Raw genomic sequence first — 12,564 nt, forward strand, 5'->3', positions numbered from 1 at the left:
TTCAATGATGCACGCTGTGTTTGCCACCACTGTAGAAAAACCCGCCATTACTGTGGTTAATCGTGTTTGCTACCCTGTTAACTCTGTCTGTAATGTGCAAACAACTTGGGGACTGGAGCATGAACAGGATGCTCGACATGCCTACACCCAGACAATGTCAGCATGTCACAAAAACCTACAGGTCCGTATGTGTGGTTTTCTTGTTAACATGGCTTTTCCTGAAGTAGGAGCATCTCCTGATGGACTAACCACGTGTGAATGCTGTGGGAAGGGGTGCCTAGAAATTAAATGTCCATTTAAATATCGATGTGACAGCATTCAGCAAGCGTTGAATGCACATGACAAAGACTTCTGCCTCGAGTTGACAGCAAAAGGACTTAACTTGAAGAAGACACATCGCTTCTACTCACAAGTGCAAACACAGGTCTTTGTGGCCAACGCAAAGCACTGTGACCTCGTGGTATGGACACAAAAAGACATGGCAATTTTACGCATCTTCCCAGATGTGCACTTCTGGGAATCACATTTAAAGAAAGCTCAGGAGTTCTTTCAGGAAGGTGTGCCTTCCTGAACTTGTAGGAAAACATTTCTCTAAGCGAAATGCAGCCCCGAGTGGTCACAACGTTTTTTCTTCTGGTGTCTAGTTTTTTGTCAGAAGTGCATTGAAATATGTATAACTTGATTTCAAACGTGCAGCACTTACCATGTACCAATTGTCAAAGTGTGAAATAAAGAGTGCAAAGCAGTTATTTGTTATCTTGCTTTTATTATAACGTAATTTTAGTGAAACAAAGAGTTCAAAGTGATGATAAACTTTCGCTTATAGTATACAGGTACAGAAATGGTTACATAACGCAATGTCAATGTGTTCATACAGTCACGCATACAAAAAACTAAAAAGGTTTTCCTTTTTTAAACAATTATTAATTAACAAGTACAAGTCTCAATTGTGCCTGGTTTCACTACCACACTGGGGCACATGTTAACCAAAACACAACACACCCTCACAATTTTATCAAGGAATGTAACGTCTTCACCCTCACATGGAAGAAGAGAACGGATGGGCATGGTAGTATGTAGCATTTTGAATTTGTTGCGCAAACTGCCAATTACTCGTTCAACATGGATTCTTAGGTGTGCAATGGCTCGTGTATTTTCTATGTCCTTGGCATCTAGTTGACAGAAGCCCCTTGTAAATGCTGGGATCTTTACCTCCGCACACATCATTCCCACCGCATCTCTGATGTCAAAGCCTCTGTCAGCCTAAACTACATCCCCTGGTAACAGCTTGTTAAGTATGCCACATTGCTCTGTGATGTGTTTATCTGATGCACGGCCCCCCCACCCCTTAGAAATGAATGAAACTGCACCTTGTGGAGTAATCCCGATCAGGTATTTCATGGTGTGTGTACCCTTGTAGTGTGAGTACGTTTGAGCACGAGCCTTTAAATTAGATGGTCGTTCTGTACGAATTTCAAAACAGTCTACAATGATGGCTACACGATTTCCAAAAGTGTCCGTAAATTGTGGAGGCATTGTTGCTTGCAAACAGTGCCTCTCTGGCCAGTGTACCAATACTCCTAAGCGGGCATACAAAACGTCAATTGTATCAGCAAAGACAGAAGACAAAGTTTTGTGGGAGACATTGAATAGATAACTAAGATGCTGAACAGGAAGATCAAGTCTAAGTCGCATAAGTGTGAGTAAAGGCATTTGGAAATGTGACAGTTTCTTTGATGCTGGTAGGAAAGCTTTTACATTCTCGAGCACGGACATAAAAATAGCAAAACAAGTAAAACCGGTGTAATATTTCACTTTTTCCGTGTCACCCTTTAAAAAGTTTTCATTCAGCTCTGTCTTGTCCAACTTTGATTTAAGCTTTCTGTTCTCCTCCAGCAGCCGGTTTATTTCTGCTCTGCTCTGTACACAGTGCACACAATCATTTGTCAGTTGTTGATCTTCTGTCTGTTTCTCTCTGATATCAATGTTTTCTGCATCTGCACCCGTTACCTCTGCTTCTACTTGTCCAGCACAAATTTGTCCCTCAGCCAAAATAACAAGGTTGTTATGGTGTTGCTCTTCTGTGGTAACTTCTGCTGAGGCTTCACCTTCACACTCTGCTGCTCCATTGTCAAAGCCTGTCCAATAAAAAGAGTGCAAATACACAAGGGAACTTTTAAATGGTTTATACATTAAGGCCGTATGAATACTCAAAAATGTTTGTGTTAATTGACTAAGATCAACTTTTAAAATAAGAGACTGTGGCTGGGCGTGCGGTTGTCGTTTACCTCCAAATAGTACTTTATTTTGTTGACGTTGTGTTCGCCTCCTGTGACGGTCTGAATGTGATGTTCGGGTTTCGGAGTGCCCCATGTGTAGCGTTGGTACCCAGTCTGGATTTGTTTGATCCATTTCATAGGCAAGCTTCCCTACAGTTGTGCGAAACAATTAGCGAATCGTTACATAGCACATATGTCTGCAAAGTCACTCCATTCGATGTTTGATCGCAATTTCTATAACTTCCGAGACCACCAACGGTAATATTATTCAGCTTTGAAGTGTGATAAGAACATATTTAGAACTTACCGGAATGAAAATGTCGTGAGCACACCAGCTGATATCTGGAGACGTAACAGAACTTGATATCAACTCGTCTCACGGCTGCTATCCAGGCTAGACGCCTTCGTTTGGTAACATCCGATACATGAGCTCCTTCACGTTGCTTCCAGGTTGGGAAAGCATAAAAAGACAATCCAACCTTATTCCCGTGCCGGTCGTAAGATCGAACATTGCAGCCGAGCACACAGCAAGTACGAACCATGGCTATGCTATCGCTTCTAGCTTAGACCCCCAAAATGGTGAATCGGGCTAAAATCCTTTCCACGCCCACCCCCGTGACATCACGCTCCAAAGCCCTATTTGAAGGTTTGGGAGAAGGACCATGTTAAAGGTGGATTGGGGTTTATACACTTTGTTATGATACAGGTAAGGCTGTAAGAGCCTGAGAAGGTGTCCTGAATGAACCTCTAAAACCTGTTTTCAGCTAACGACTCTGCTTCAGTCTGGAAAACAGCAACTACAAGTTTAAAGACTCCATCAACAATTCACACCCAGCAACAGCCTGAACAGCTCCTCCTGTGGTTTCCACAAACAGGGACAGACCTGTTACTCCCCCACCCCACACTTTCAACTCCTTCAGGCCCCCAGCTCCACCTACATAATGACTGAAACTAGCACCACTGAAGGAACAATGGGCTGGGAGGTCAGTTCCTTTACCGTTAATATGCAAATTCTCATGACCATGTGATTGCAGCCATTCCCCAAACTCTTCGTGAAAGGTACTCATGACCATTGATCAATGAGCTTCTATCAGTGAAAAGACTTTTCTACTCCAACTTTCTGCCAGCAAATGCTCAACTTCTCCCAGCGTGCTGAGCCAATGATTAGTTGGTGTTTTTCTTTTGCTAATTAAAAAAAGAAAACCACTTCCTCTAATGTGTTCATCCAGAGCAGCTGGACAATAAAATTTATTGTGATCCTGATACTGCAGCAGATCGCTCTCATCCATTTCCTGTTATCGCTTCAAATAGAAATGAGGCTGTAGAGGTTTGGTGCAGGCAGAAAAACAGCTGCAGGGACAATGAAAAGACTTTTCTGCTCCAACTTCTCCCAGCATGCTGAGCTAATGATTAGTTGGTGTTTTTCTCCAAACACTCTCTCACTCTTCTCTCAACGTGTTCACAATAAACTGTGAACAGACACCGAGGAGAGCAGCAGAAGACCTCATTCAGGAGCTAAACTCAACATGAACTGAACTCACAGTAAAGTTAGCTCGGTGCTTACCTTTAGATGAGCCCACAAACCGAGAGAAACTCCGCGATGAAGCTGCAACTCTTTCCAAACACAGGAAACAGATCAGGGAGCAGAGACCCACGTGGTTCACGCTGATCTCAGCTACGATCCAGGAGACAAGGGTGGGCAGATCGATGCAGATATCGATCCAAACGGTGGTAGTGGTTTATGATCGATGCTTTAGTTCGTCCCTCTCCTCTAAATTTAGAACTTTACTCCCTTTGGATGAAAAAGCAGCTCTGTCTGTTTGAACACCGCTTCTTATGCGGGAGACTCACTTTGCTCCGCCCCCTTCTTCTTGCCCTGCTGGGATTTGTTACTGTGCGGTCACGTGACTCAGATGCGCTCGGAAGACGCATTTGGGGTTCAGAGAGAGAGAGAGAGAGAGGAGCACCATGTGGAGATATTTTACGGTTGTAAATGAAAATGCTAGAAAACAGATGGAAGGCATGTCAGCACCTAAAGCCACAGGAGACCACAACAAGATGTAGAGTTCAGCTTAGTTTTTTCACATCTCAGTTAAATGCTTTGACTGAATTCTCACTGCACAGTCTGTCAAGTAAAATATTCACAGTCTTGGAGTAATATTCGACTCTTCTTTGGGCCTTGACTCTCATGTAAAATATTTTTCTCGTTCCTGTTTCTATCATTTAAGAAACATCTCTAAACTGCGACATGTGGTTTCCTCAGCTGAACTGGAAAAACTCATTCATGCATTTGTGTCATCACACTTAGATTACTGTAATTCCCTGTTTACTAGCTTGGATAAATCATCTCTCTGTCGCCTCCAGGCAATACAAAACGAAGCAGCCAGACAACTAACTCGCTCTACCAAGCGTGTTCACATCACTCCCATCTTATATTCTTTACATTGGCTCCCAATACAGTTTAGAATTTGCTTTAAAATTCTTGTTTTAACATACAGAGCACTAAATGGCCAGGCCCCAGATTATTTATCCAAGCTTCTTATAAAATACACTGCTGCTTGTCATCTCCGCTCACAGACTCAGAGTCTGTTAGTTGTTCCCCGTACACGACTGAGACAAAAGGGGACAGCCTTTCGGTCAGTTGCCACAAGCCTGTAGAACAGTTTACCACATCAATTACGTTTGCTTGACTCCTGTGGATTCTTTTAAAAAACAGTTAAAATCTTTCTGTTCAAACAAGCCTTTTGTTGATCTACATATTTTATTTAATTTTTTTTACATTATTTACATTTGATCTTTTACATTGTATATAATGTCTATTGTTTTTATTGTTTATTTTAATAGTTGTGTACAGAGGGGAAAAAAAAAGTTACCGGGCCACCGAGGGAAATGCCCGGATGGGCCAGTCCAGCCATTGGTTGTGGCCAAACACTTAAACGCCTTCACGTGCTAAACTGTGGCACGCGTGCCCTAGGTTGCTGACTCGCCCCTGATGTAGAGCTAAAAATGACAGCCTCAACATGATCAAACTATCTCTAATAATCCTCTATGTACCACAGGCCTTCAAGGTGGCTGTAGTTAAACCTTTACTCAAAAAGCCATCTGTAGATCCAGCAGTCTTAGCTAATTATAGGCCAATCTCCAACCTTCCTTTCATATCAAAAATCTTTGAAAGAGTAGTTGTCAAACAGCTAACAGATCATCTGCAGAGGAATGGCTTATTTTAAGAGTTTCAGTCAGGTTTCAACAGCTTTAGTGAAGGCTACAAATGATCTTCTTATGGCCTCTGACAGTGGACTCATCTCTGTGCTTGTCCTGCTAGACCTCAGTGCAGCATTCGATACTATTGACCATAATATCCTATTAGAGCGATTAGAACATGCTGTAGGTATTACAGGTACTGCGCTGCAGTGGTTTGTATCATATCTATCTAATAGACTCCAGTTTGTGCATGTAAATGGAGAGTCCTCTTCACACACTGAGGTCAATTATGGAGTTCCACAGGGTTCAGTGCTAGGACCAATTCTGTTTACATTATACATGCTTCCCTTAGGCAGCATCATTAGAAGACATAGCATACATTTTCACTGCTATGCTGATGACACCCAGCTCTATCTGTCCATGAAGCCAGATAACACACACCAATTAGTTAAACTGCAGGAATGTCTTAAAGACATAAAGACCTGGATGGCCGCTAACTTTCTGCTTCTTAATTCAGATAAAACTGAGCTTATTGTACTCGGCCCTGAAAATCTTAGAAATATGGTATCTAACCAGATTCTTACTCTGGATGGAATTACCTTGGCCTCCAGTAACGCTGTGAGGAACCTTGGAGTCATTTTTGACCAGGACATGTCCTTCAACACACTTATTAAACAAATATGTAAGACTGCTTTCTTCCATTTGCGCAACATCTCTAAAGTTAGAAATATCCTGTCTCAGAGTGACGCTGAAAAACTAGTTCATGCATTTATTACTTCCAGGCTGGACGACTGTAATTCATTATTATCAGGATGTCCAAAAAACTCGCTGAAAAGCCTTCAGCTAATCCAAAACGCTGCAGCAAGAGTCCTGACAGGGACTAGAAAGAGAGAGCATATTTCTCCTGTTTTGGCTTCCCTTCATTAGCTTCCTGTTAAATCCAGAATTGAATTCAAAATCCTGCTCCTCACATACAAGGTCTCAAATAATCAGGCCCCATCTTATCTTAATGACCTTGTAGTACCATATCACCCTATTAGAGCACTTCGCTCTCGTTCTGCAGGCCTACTTGTTGTTCCTAGAGTATTTAAAAGTAGAATGGGAGGCAGAGCCTTCAGTTTTCAGGCCCCTCTTCTGTGGAACCAGCTTCCAGTTTGGATTCGGGAGACAGACACTATCTCTACTTTTAAGATTAGGCTTAAAACTTTCCTTTTTGCTAAAGCATATGGTTAGGGCTGGACCAGGTGACCCTGAATCCTCCCTTAGTTATGCTGCAATAGACGTAGGCTGCCGGGGGTTTCCCATGATGCATTGAGTATTTCTTCCTCAGTCATCTTTCTCACTCACTATGTATTAACAGACCTCTTGCATTGAATCATATCTGTTATTAACCTCTGTCTCTCTTCCACAGCATGTCTTTATCCTGTCTTCCTTCTCTCACCCCAACCGGTCACAGCAGATGGCCCCGCCCCTCCCTGAGCCTGGTTCTGCCGGAGTTTCTTCCTGTTAAAAGGGAGTTTTTCCTTCCCGCTGTTGCCAAAGTGCTGCTCATAGGGGGTCATATGATTGTTGAAGCACCTTGAGGCGACCTTTGTTGTGATTTGGCGCTATATAAATAAAATTGAATTGAACTGAACTATATGCCTTTTTGAGCATTGCTATCTGTCAGGGAATTTCTTTTTTTTTTTTTCCTGTCCCATTTGGTTCTTTAGTCGTCAGAATTGTTGTCTGAAGACCTACAAGGATACCCAATGGATTTACTTTGCCAAATGGGTCATCATGGCATTGCCGTATTGGTCCATTTGATCGACTTTTGTTTTATTATTTATTTTATTTTATTTTACACACGGGACAGACATGAGTGAGGGATAGGAAAGGGAGAAAGAAAGAGGAAGGAAAAGAAAAACAGAAGGGGAGAGGGACAGTGAGAAAGGGAAAAAAAATCTCCTGGATCACCTGTTGAGAGAAAAAGAATAGAAAACAAGCAAAAAAAACCAAAGCAACATACTAAACACAACACATTATTCTAGCATCGCATTAATCTAGCTAAGTGTAAACAGCAGTAAACACTAAATATTGAATGTTGTTGTGCAGCACGCAGGACAGACAGCGCACAATGTGCTTTGACGTAGCAGCCAAGAAAGGTGTGATTTAAGTCTATGAACAGTGAACACCCATGTGCACACCTGTGTGGATCAGCGCGCTTATATTCAAATGGTTTCCCCATGTAATGGTCTGCAAGAGGATGTAGAGAGCCATAGCCCTGTCCCCCAGGGCATGAAGTAGGCATGGAGGAGATCCAGGCCCCAGACATCCAGAGGCCCCAGAGTGCGAGAGCCCAAGGAGGACCACTGGAGGGCATCCGTGCCACCCTCATGGGAAGGGCTGAGGATCCCCAGACGAGGGGTCACCCAGTAGCCATCGAGCAGAAGCTAGAGGGGGCTGCACCGGCGTGCCCGCCGGCTCTGCCGGCAGCCAGCTGTGCCAGAGTGAACCGAGCCACAGGCCCAGAGGCCGGAGGCCCGAGGGCCCCCCCGCACCCCGGAGGAAGCCTGACCGAGCAACAGGCGCCAGGCCCCGGGGTCATATGATTGTTGAAGCACCTTGAGGCGACTTTTGTTGTGATTTGGCGCTATATAAATAAAATTGAATTGAATTGAACTATATGCCTTTTTGAGCATTGCTATCTGTCAGGGAATTTCTAAGAATCTCCCAACAGTTCTTCAGCTGAGACACCTGAGTTAGAAAACACAAACACTGCAGTTGTCTTTACTCCCGAGGGCAGCCAGAGCGCTCGTACTCGCAGAGAGACGCTCACGGATTCGTGCTCTGTCACTGTCTGCGTTCTTTATTTATACAAGCTGGTTACACGTGTGTACAAAGATAACAAAGTTATTCCAAGAACTCAGAGCTGAGGTTCCCCTTTTCTGCATCTGTATGTTCTCAGAACAGAGGAAGCTGTTAGTTGCTAAATAAGTTTATCACCACTGTAGCTGCCTCCACCAGTGTGTGAATGTGAGAGTGAATGAATAGTGGCATTGTAAAGCGCTTTGGGTGCCTTGAAAAGCGCTATATAAATCCAATCCATTATTATTATTATTATTATTATTATTATTATTATTATTATTATTATTAAAAGTTGTTATATGAAAAGTCACGTAGACATGAGGTTTGCTTAACTATCCTTACAAGGGCACATTTCATAAAACTGATCACATTATGTATAATTGACTCTTAACACTATCAAATCTACATTAGTGTCCGACACCACTGTAATTGTCATCTTTATATAGTGTCTTATTTGTAAGTATCAATAGAAATCCTGCGATCTTTTCCAGATCGTATTTTTTTTTCAATGTATCAACACTAATTAAATTCCCATCTTTAATCCGCCTATCAAATGTAGGTAATCCTTCAGCAGACCAGCTTTTAAGACTTGAGTCCAATTTATTTGGGGTAAATCTCCCTTTTGACAAGAAAGCAGAACTCTTGCAGAACCAGGCTCAGGAAGGGGAGGCCATGTGCCACAACCGGGTAGAATGAGAGAAGGAAGACAGGATAACAGACATGCTGTGGAAAAGAACAAGAGATTAATAACAAGTATGATTCAATGCAGAGAGGTCTATTAACACATAGTGAGTGAGAAAGATGACTGAGGAAGAAATACTCAATACATCATGGGAAACCCTGGCAGCCTACACCTATTGCAGCATAAATAAGGGAGGGTTCAGAGTCACCTGAACCAGCTCTAACTATATGACTTAGTAAAAGGGAAAGCTTTACTTTTGTTGTGATTTGGCGCTATATAGATAAAAATTGAATTGACTTGAATCGGTTCTTTAGTAGGTCTAGAGGGGTTAAACTGCGTCCTCACATCTGCTTCATGAATATGAAGGGCTGTAGTGGGAGAAGGTGGTTTGAAATCCTCAAGGTTGTGAAGTGAGGAGGGGGCTCCTGTGGGTGAAGTCTTTGATAGCATCGATGGCTCTGTTGTGGGGGGAGCGGGGAAGGTGGGGGATGATGGACCAAAGTGTCTCTATTGAGGTGTGAAAGCTGCTTGATGGATCATCAAACCGACAGTAAAAGTCGTTGAGGGTGTTGGCCAACAGCAAGTCATTAGTGGGGTGGGGCTGTGTGCTTCCTGAAGTGAAAATATGGCATTTAAAGATGAATGGGAAAACTCGCTCACAGCTGACTAATGAACATTTGTATGCATGCTTAAGAACTGCATTGACCCCATTTCACCCAAGGTTTAAAATTCTGCCTGCAAATGTCAGAGGTGTACTCGTCTGTGTCCATATTTTCTCCAGCATACGGGGGATTCCCATCATAATGAGTCTTTTGGTAAGAGGTGATAAAGAACCTAATCAAAATTTTCCATCCAAATTCCCTCCATCTTTGTGAGGTAGTGCATTTCCATTGTTGTTTCCATATTTGAGTCCATTCATCCTGTGTTATGCACACTCCTCCCTCCTTCTCCCATAATATCTTATTTGTAAAAAATGTATACAAAGAGGAAATGTGTTTTTTGTTGACTTCGCCACTACATGCCTTTTTGAGCGTTGCTATCAAATCTACATTAGTGTCCGACGCCACTCTCATCGTCGTCTTTAGTTCCTTATTTGCAAGTATCGGCATGAATCCTGTCTTTCCAGATTGTATTTTTGTTTCAATGTATCAACACTAATTAAATTCCCATCTTTAATCAGACTATCAAATGTAGGTAATCCTTTAGCAGACCAACTTTCAAGACGTGAGTCCAATTTAATTGGGGTAACGTCACAGACATAAGCATATCCTTTAAATAATGCCAAGTCTTGTTCTAGCTTAAATTCAAAAATATATATTGTTAATTAAATGTTAAATAAAAGCTAGAAAAGGTTGCATTTCCTGCGAAAATGCAGTGAAGTGGAATCTGATGAAAACGGCAGGAAAATCTCCCTTTTAAAAGGACAGCCGAAGCTGCACAAAACACCTACAAACTTATCTCACTACAACGTGGTGCCGAAAATATGACTCGCAGCTCCAGCACGACACAGCTGCTGACATCCAGCTAGCCACAGCTAAAAAGATATTTAGAGAAAACGTACCATTTCCTCAGGTTACACGAGTTGAGTTTTTTCACGCTGAAAAGTTGGTTTGTTTTGGCTCTCACCGAAGACACCGACACTGCAGACATAGCTGTTCCTTTGTGCTGCTTTTAAACGAAACATTCTTTGCATGTGAGGAAAATGCTGTTCATCCTCTTCAGCTCTAGCGTAGACTCTGCAATGTTTTCATGTTTCTTCTTTCCATGTGTCGCTACTTTGAAACGCTTGGGCCGCTCTGCCCACCACAGCTTCAAACTGGTCATGTGACTGCATGGCCACATCTCATTGGTAAAAAAGTTACCAGAAACTCCACTGACGTCATGTTATCTAATGTGTTAAACTAATTATTTTTTAAAAAAGTAACGAGTCGAATTTTGCAAATGTAGCGGAGTAAAAGTACCGTTTCTTCTTCACAAATGTACTCAAGTAAAAGTAAAAAGTATCGTGCAAAAAAGATACTTTAAAAGTGCATTTTTTTCAAAAACTTACTCAAGTAAATGTAATGGAGTAAATGTAACTCGTTACTGCTGTTACCTGATTCGTATTTTGAGGAAAGACAACGACTGCAGAGTCCCAGTACGGTGCGCCAAAACAAGGATTTTATTGAAACGTATATGGGGGGAAGTCGAGCACGATCACTCAAACAGCATCGATCTTCCCCGAACAATAGTTGGGGTGTGATACTTATAGACATGATGACCATGGTGACATGCGTCACTACAGATGAAAAACAACATGCATGTTCCAGTAATTCTATCTCAGGAGATATTCCAAAAAGAACAGTTCCTTCCGATGTTCCTCCACCTAACAGATGCATCCTGTCATTACACTCTTACACTGGACTAATCAGAACTAAACTGTCACGTATACAGGTACACAGCCTTTGCAATCAGTTCCCTCAGGCAGACTATGTGTCTGTGTTGTGACCTTAGCGCCTGACCCCCCTCTACGTCCTCTGTTACCAGGCAAACTTCAATGCAGGAGGCTGCTGAATGCACACAGGTAATATGCAGTAAATTATACGATAAACATGTAGGCAACCTTTCAATAGCTGAACTTTGCTCCATTGATCGGCCAGACATCGCGCTGCCCGTAGCTTCAAACCATTAATTAACTTGACCGAGCTTCAACCCTTTAATTATGCAATATGTGTATAACATGATTACAGTTGCACCTGCAATGAAAGATTATGTGCTTATGCCAACCCGTGAAATACAGACTTTAATATAACCTCACCAGTTTCAATAAATGTGTCAATGAAAGATTACAATGATAAATCATAAATGATACAACAGTAATATTGATTATGAATATAAAATAATATTTCATCTCGACATTACCCACCTCTGTCCAAGAGTGAATGTTAGAACAAGTTCAGAATCAGCAACTGACCTCACAATAGTGTCAGACTCATTGGCAGGTATTTGTTCATGGCAGGTACCGACCGTAGGTAAAGACCGCTATCCTATGACTGAGATAGAGCTGAATGTAGAGAAACATGACAAAGGGGGTGTTTAGAAGTGGTGTTGCAGTACTGCTGATTGGTAAACATTTAGATTAGTCAGTGACCAGGAAATACAAAAGATTGATATAAATGTTGAGGTTGCTGATTAAATTCTTCTACTTGTAATGCAGTCTCAGAGGTGGCAAATCGGGCGATAAGGTCTTAAGATCAAGCTTTTATATTTGAGGCAATTAGCCAAAATAAAGCCCATCTTATCAAAGGAGTGTTATGAGACAGCATAACTGAGTTTAAAACTTATCTGAAAACATACTGATTTGCTGAAGCCTTTGGCACTATTTTAAGGGGTTGACTCAACTTTCTTTAAAAACATTTTTAATGAAATTATTTTATTTTGTTTATTTGTTTATTTGTTTAAATCTACCTGTATATATACAGTACTTTTTAAAGCGCTATATAAACGTTAACATAAAACCATATAAATAAAGCTGGTACGGTCAGATGGATGGAATAAACGAGGAGTATGGATGTC

The 12,564-nt window shown here is 41.8% G+C and overlaps 1 long non-coding RNA gene across 1 annotated transcript; it reads right to left on the bottom strand.

Moving 5' to 3' along the window:
- Positions 1-1,573: 1,573 nt before the first annotated feature.
- LOC113029518 (uncharacterized) lies at positions 1,574-2,703 on the bottom strand. The gene is made up of 3 exons (XR_003273431.1): positions 2,587-2,703; positions 2,289-2,429; positions 1,574-2,138 (listed from the first exon to the last, which is right to left on the bottom strand). It is a non-coding gene; the product is annotated as an uncharacterized LOC113029518 (long non-coding RNA).
- Between the last annotated feature and the right edge of the window lie 9,861 nt (positions 2,704-12,564).

The sequence above is a fragment of the Astatotilapia calliptera genome, chromosome 9 (genome assembly GCF_900246225.1).
Source record: "Astatotilapia calliptera chromosome 9, fAstCal1.2, whole genome shotgun sequence".
NCBI lineage: Eukaryota > Metazoa > Chordata > Actinopteri > Cichliformes > Cichlidae > Astatotilapia > Astatotilapia calliptera.